Source organism: Mobula hypostoma, chromosome X1 (genome assembly GCF_963921235.1).
Source record: "Mobula hypostoma chromosome X1, sMobHyp1.1, whole genome shotgun sequence".
Taxonomy (NCBI): domain Eukaryota; kingdom Metazoa; phylum Chordata; class Chondrichthyes; order Myliobatiformes; family Myliobatidae; genus Mobula; species Mobula hypostoma.
The window spans coordinates 68,155,008-68,161,320 of NC_086128.1; positions in this window are offsets into that span (position 1 = coordinate 68,155,008).

Genomic DNA, 6,313 nt, shown 5'->3' on the forward strand with positions numbered 1-6,313 from the left:
CTCGTAGCAGAGCTGAAACAGCTCAGGGCTGTTTGCGTTGTGTTGTGGACACAATTGGGTCTTTAAAGAGACTCTTGGGTAGGTAGATGGAGCTTAGGACAATAGCGGACTATGCAGTAGGGAGATTCTAGGCAACCTCTAGAGAAGGATACACGGCCAGCACTACATTGTGGGTCGAAGGGCCTGTAACGTACTGTAGATTCTCTAATGTTCTACATTCGATGTCCTCGAGCTCCCCCAACTAATGTCGGCCGGCACAACAATGCACTTTCTTAACCGCAGTACCGACCTTTGAGGGAATTGTGGACGTGGGCCCTCCCCAACCCCCTCCAGACCCCTCGGTCCCTCCACACTGCCAAGGATCCTAGAATTAACCCTGGGCTCTTCCTTCAAGTTCGCCCTCAGTGTGAATCAGTTCGCCCTTGTCCGGGCTAAACTCCATCTGCCACTTGTCAGCCCAGCGCTGCATCCCGTCAATGTCCCGTTATCACCTAAAGGTTCAAAGGTTCAAAGCAGATTTATTATAAAATTATAAGTAAGTCACCACATACAACCCCAAGATTCATTTTCTTTTGGGCATTCACAGTAAATACAAAAAGACACCATCGGATCAAGGCAAGACTGCTCACAACGAGTTGACAAGCAATCAATATTCAGAATACTTTACACTTTATTGTCGCCAAACATTGGTACTGGAACGTACAATCATCCCAGCGATATTTGATTCTGTTGGAAAGAAGTTGTTCCCAAATCTGGCCGTACGAGTCTTCAAGCTCCTGAGCCTTCTCCCGGAGGGAAGAGGGATGAAAAGTGTGTTGGCTGGGTGGGTCGTGTCCTTGATTATCCTGGCAGCACTGCTCTGACAGCGTGCGGTGTAAAGTGAGTCCAAGGACGGAAGATTGGTTTGTGTGATGCGCTGCGCTGTGTTCACGATCTTCTGCAGCTTCTTCACTTGTGAGTCTGTTGGGGTCATCTATTGCATCCGGTGCTCCCGGTGCGGCCTCCTCTACATCGGTGAAACCCGACGCAGATTGGGGGACCGATTCGTCGAGCTCCTCCGCTCCGTCCGCCACAACAGACAGGATCTCCCGGTAGCCACCCACTTCAACTCTGCTTCCCACTCCCATTCAGATATGTCCATACATGGCCTCCTCTACTGCCATGATGAGGCTAAACTCAGGTTGGAGGAGCAACACCTCATATACTGTCTAGGTAGTCTCCAGCCCCTTGGTATGAACATAGAATTCTCCAACTTCCGGTAATTCCCTCCCCCTCCCTTCCCCTATCCCTATGTCACTCTACCCCCTCCCCCAGCTGCCTATCACCTCCCTCATGGTTCCGCCTCCTTCTACTACCCATTGTGTTTTCCCCTATTCCTTCTTCACCTTTCCTGCCTATCCCCTCCCTGCCTCCCCTCCCTCACCCCTTTATCTTTCCCCTTACTGGTTTTTCACCTGGAACCTACCAGCCTTCTCCTTCCCACCCTCCCCCCACCTTCTTTATAGGGCCTCTTCCCCTTCCCCCTACAGTCCTGATGAAGGGTTCCGGCCCGAAACGTCGACCGATCGTTTCCACGGATGCTGCCCGACCTGCTGAGTTCCTCCAGCGTGTTGTGAGTGTTGCTTTGACCCCAGCATCTGCAGATTATTTTGTGTTTACGACCCCCAGTCTTGGTGTTATCCGCAAACCCGTTGATCTGGTTTACCGCCTTATCATCCGGATCGTTAACATAGATGACAAACACCAGCAGTCCCGTACGACAGACACAAGAGACTGGAGGAACTCAGCAGGCCAGGCAACACCTATCGGAAAGAGTAAACGGTCTACGTTTCGGACTGAAACCTTTTGGCGGGACTGGAGAAGGAATGCTGAGGTGTAGATTTGAAAGGTGGGGGTGGGGGGAGAGAACCACCAGGAGATAGGTGAAACCCGGAGGGGGAGGGATGAAGTAAAGAGCTGGGAAGTTAATGGGTGAAAGAGACAGAAGGCAATAGAAGGGAAAAAAAAAGCAGGAGCACCAGGGGGAGGGGATGGGTGGGCAAGGAGATAAGGTGAGGGAGGGCAACGGGAATGGGGAATGATGAAGGGGCAAGGGGGCATTAGCGGAAGTTAGAGAAGTCGATGTTCATGCCATCAAGTTGGAGGCTACCCAAATGGAATATAAGGTGTTGTTCCTCCAACCTGAGTGTGGCCTCGTCACGACAGTGGAAGAGGCCACGGATGGACACATCGGGATGGGAATGGGAAGTGGAATTTCCACCTATGGAGCGTAGGGGCTCGGCGAAGCCATCTCCCAATCTCACCGATTCCCGGCCCATGAGGACTCATAAACTCATAAACTCTTCCCGGGCTTCCGGCCGGTTGACCGGATGATCCCTGGAGAAGATGGCGAGGGCTTGTCATCGAAAGGTCGGTTGCAGTCGATGACTGTCACCGGCTGGGAGCCCGAGAAGAGTTTATTTGTCGTAGAAACCTGGGTAAGCTCCAGATCTCGTTTTGAGCAGGGGACCCGGCACCGATCCCTGCAGCCCTTCACTAGTCACAGGCCTCCAGTCAGGGAGGCACCCGTCCGCTGTGGTTTCTCCCAGGGAGTCAATGCCTAATCTAGTTTACTGCCTCACCTTAAAGGCAAGCAGCACGCGCGAGCTTGAAGACACAGACTACCGTGCTAACGCAAAGGTAATACTCTTATTTCTGTTTCCAATCTACCTTCCTATTTTAACCGTAAACAACAGGAATTCTGCCGATGCTGGAAATTCAAGCAACACACATCAAAGTTGCTGGTGAACGCAGCAGGCCAGGCAGCATCTCTAGGAAGAGGTACAGTCGACGTTTCGGGCCGAGACCCTTCGTCAGGTCTAGTTTCGGGGCCGAGATGTAGACTGTACCTCTTCCTAGAGATGCTGCCTGGCCTGCTGCGTTCACCAGCAACGCTGATGTGTGTTGCTTCCTATTTTAACCAATGTACAGTACGGTGGAAAGTTCTTAGCCTCCCTACAAATAGATATGTGCGCCTGAAGGCTGATTTATACTTGTGTCAAATGTACACTGTGGGTACGGCGTAGCCGCGTACCCTACGCTGTACTCTACGCAAACCCTACGCCGTAGCCTGACGCGCACCTCTCCCAAAATGTAACTGCGCGTCGCGGCGACGCAGACCGAAACAACTGTGATTGTTCCGCCTGGTAGCGTCGCATTTCCTCCGACGCTGCAATAGCTTCCCACTGGGTGACTGAAGGGCAGGGAAGGAACTCTGGCTGTAATGCTTTCCATAAAGCTTTACAGATCTCCAAAATTATGGAGGACCCTGTGCTTGGCACCAGTTTGTAGCCAGCTGCTCCGTCCTGACGAAGGGTCTCGGCCTGAAACGTCGACTGCGCCTCTTCTTAGAGATGCTGCCTGGCCTGCTGCGTTCACCAGCAACTTTGATGTATGTTGCTTGAATTTCCAGCATCTGCAGAATTCCTGTTGTTTGCTACAGTCTGTTGACTTCCACCTGAAGCTAACACTCGAATGGTGATTGCCAGTCACTGTGCGTAACTGATGCGATATTAATGGTTGGAGACGATGAACCAAATCGTCAAATCTACCTGCCGACATCTGAAAATATTTGAAATGCATTTCCTCGTCCGTCTCTCTCAGTGGCCGGACAAGCACAGAATATTCACCCCCCTTCAGTTTCAGTCGCCATTGTCTGAAGTTTGGGTTTCTTCGTGTTGAGTTTCAACACAGTGGCACAGAAACCCCACCGCCAACGAGCGTTTTGGGGGTGAATCGCAGAGCGACGCAGACGCACCACCGCACAAGTATAAATGCTCACAATGGCGTAGCGCACTTGCGTAGGCTACGGCGTAAACTAGTACGCACAAGTACAAATCAGCCTTAAGCCTCTTAAATGTGCGGGGTCTTTCTTTTGTTACATTTAAAAATGGCGACTTTGTTATGTTAATCTGGGGAATGTGGCTTGTTGTGCTTTAACGCTGAAGAGAGTTTGTGCTAGCAGTTTGTTTTACTTTGAAATGAGATAACAGGATTCTATTAGCCAATGGGTGGTTATGTATCGTTTTGTTTTCGGATACCATGCTGTATGATATGACTGTGGACTGAGTTTTGGCGGGGGGGGGTCGGAGGAGAGACGAGGAGGACCGCGGACGTGTGGAGGGGCTCCGGTCGATCACTCAGGGTGGTCCCGAGCCGTGAGTCGACGGAATTCGGGTGGTCGTCTGAAGTCAAATTGAGTGCGAAGAACTTGGGCTTTGATAAGTCTTGGCGCCTTTTTTTTCCCATTACTTTCCTCTCTGTATCAAATGTATATTAATGTCATAGAACTAGTAATATCTATAAAGTGTATTTGTTAAAATTCACTGGGTGTGCTGGCTGATGGTTGATGTTTGTGATTGATTCGGGTGGCAACCGACCCTGTGGGGAGTGTTGAGGTGGGTGCTGGGCTGGATTTCCCCCAGACGTACACGAGCCAATATAACTGAACGTTACATACACAGTACTGTAGATCTTCAGATGTTGCTCCTCGGCGAGGACTGGTGTGTGCCCCCTCGACTTCCCCTCCCTGAAGTCCACAGGCAATTCCTTGGTCTTCCTGGCGTTGAGGGTGAGGTTTGTTGCTGCACCAAGCTGATCCGCCTGGCCCTCTCCGTCCACCATCTGGGATTCTGCCAACCGTCGCTGGGTTCCCCCCGATGGCAGAAACGGAACTGAGGGCAACTGCTGGACGTTCCGGGTCCCTAACGCCGGGCCTCTCGGAGACGCTTCCCCGTGGCGGGGAGGGTCGAGCTCGCTTGAGTCCGCAGCCCTCAGGGGGGCTCTTTCAACCCGACACAGCAGCAGCCCCCACCTCTCCACCCCTCCCACCACCCACCCCGCCCCCATCGTCATTGTCGTGGCTATCCCTCGAGGTCGAGGATGATGGTCTCCATTCCGTACGGAGCGAAGACGCCCGTGTGTGTATTTGTTTAACGTGTAGTTGATGTTGCACTCCGAGAAGCACACGATACTTCACAAATCAACCGACTGATTCCAATGGCACGGAGACCACGACGATTGGAGCTGATGGATTTGTTGCAGCCTTCATCCATCTGCACAGCAGTTGAGTTTGAAGTAACTTCGTCCACCTGCTCCACCGTTGAGGTCTTGGTTGGATTGTTCTTTGTCAGGGGCCTCACCCTCGACCTTACCACCATGGGTGACCCTACCAGGAGCATAGCTCTAGACGGCATTGCTCTCGGGATCACAGGACCACACAAGCTTCTCCACACCGACAAGCTGACAATCTACGGAATCCGCCCCCCCACCCCGCCATACCAGTCAGAATGCTCTCCATTCTGCATCCGTAGAGATTTACTGGAGTCTCTGGTGACACATCGAATCTCCTCCTTGAAGATCTACACATAACAGTTCAGAAGCAGCCTTTCCCCCTCTTGCCAGCAGATTTATAAATGGTGCAGACACCCTTCAACACTATTGGTCTACTTGCAAAAACGCCATCCCCTTCTCGCAATTTCTCCGTCTCCGCCGCATCTGCTCTCAGGATGAGGCTTTTCATTCTAGGACGAGGGAGATGTCCTCCTTTTTTAAAGAAAGGGGCTTCCCTTCCTCCACCATCAACTCTGCTCTCAAACGCATCTCCCCCATTTCACGCACATCTGCTCTCACTCCATCCTCCCGTCACCCAACTAGGAACAGGGATCCCCTGGTCCTCACCTACCACCCCACCAGCCTCTGGCTCCAACATGTAACTTCCGCCACCTCCAACAGGATCCCACCACTAAGCACATCTTTCCCTCCCCCGCTCTCTCTGCATTCCGCAGGGATCGCTCCCTACACAACTCCCTTGTCCATTCGTCCCCCCCATCCCTCCCCACTGATCTCCCTCCTGGCACTTATCCGTGTAAGCGGAACAAGTGCTACACATGCCCTTACACTTCCTCCCTTACAACCATTCAGGGCCCCAAACAGTCCTTCCAGGTGAGGCATCACTTCACCTGTGAGTCGACTGGGGTGATATACTGCGTCCGGTGCTCCCGATGTGGCCTTTTATATATTGGCGAGACCCGACGCAGGCTGGGAGACCGCTTTGCTGAACACCTACGCTCTGTCCGCCAGAGAAAGCAGGATCTCCCAGTGGCCACACATTTTAATTCCACATCCCATTCCCATTCTGACATGTCTATCCATGGCCTCCTCTACTGTAAAGATGAAGCCACACTCAGGTTGGAGGAACAACACCTTATATTCCGTCTGAATAGCCTCCAATCTGATGGCATGAACATTGACTTCTCTAACTTCCGCTAGGCCC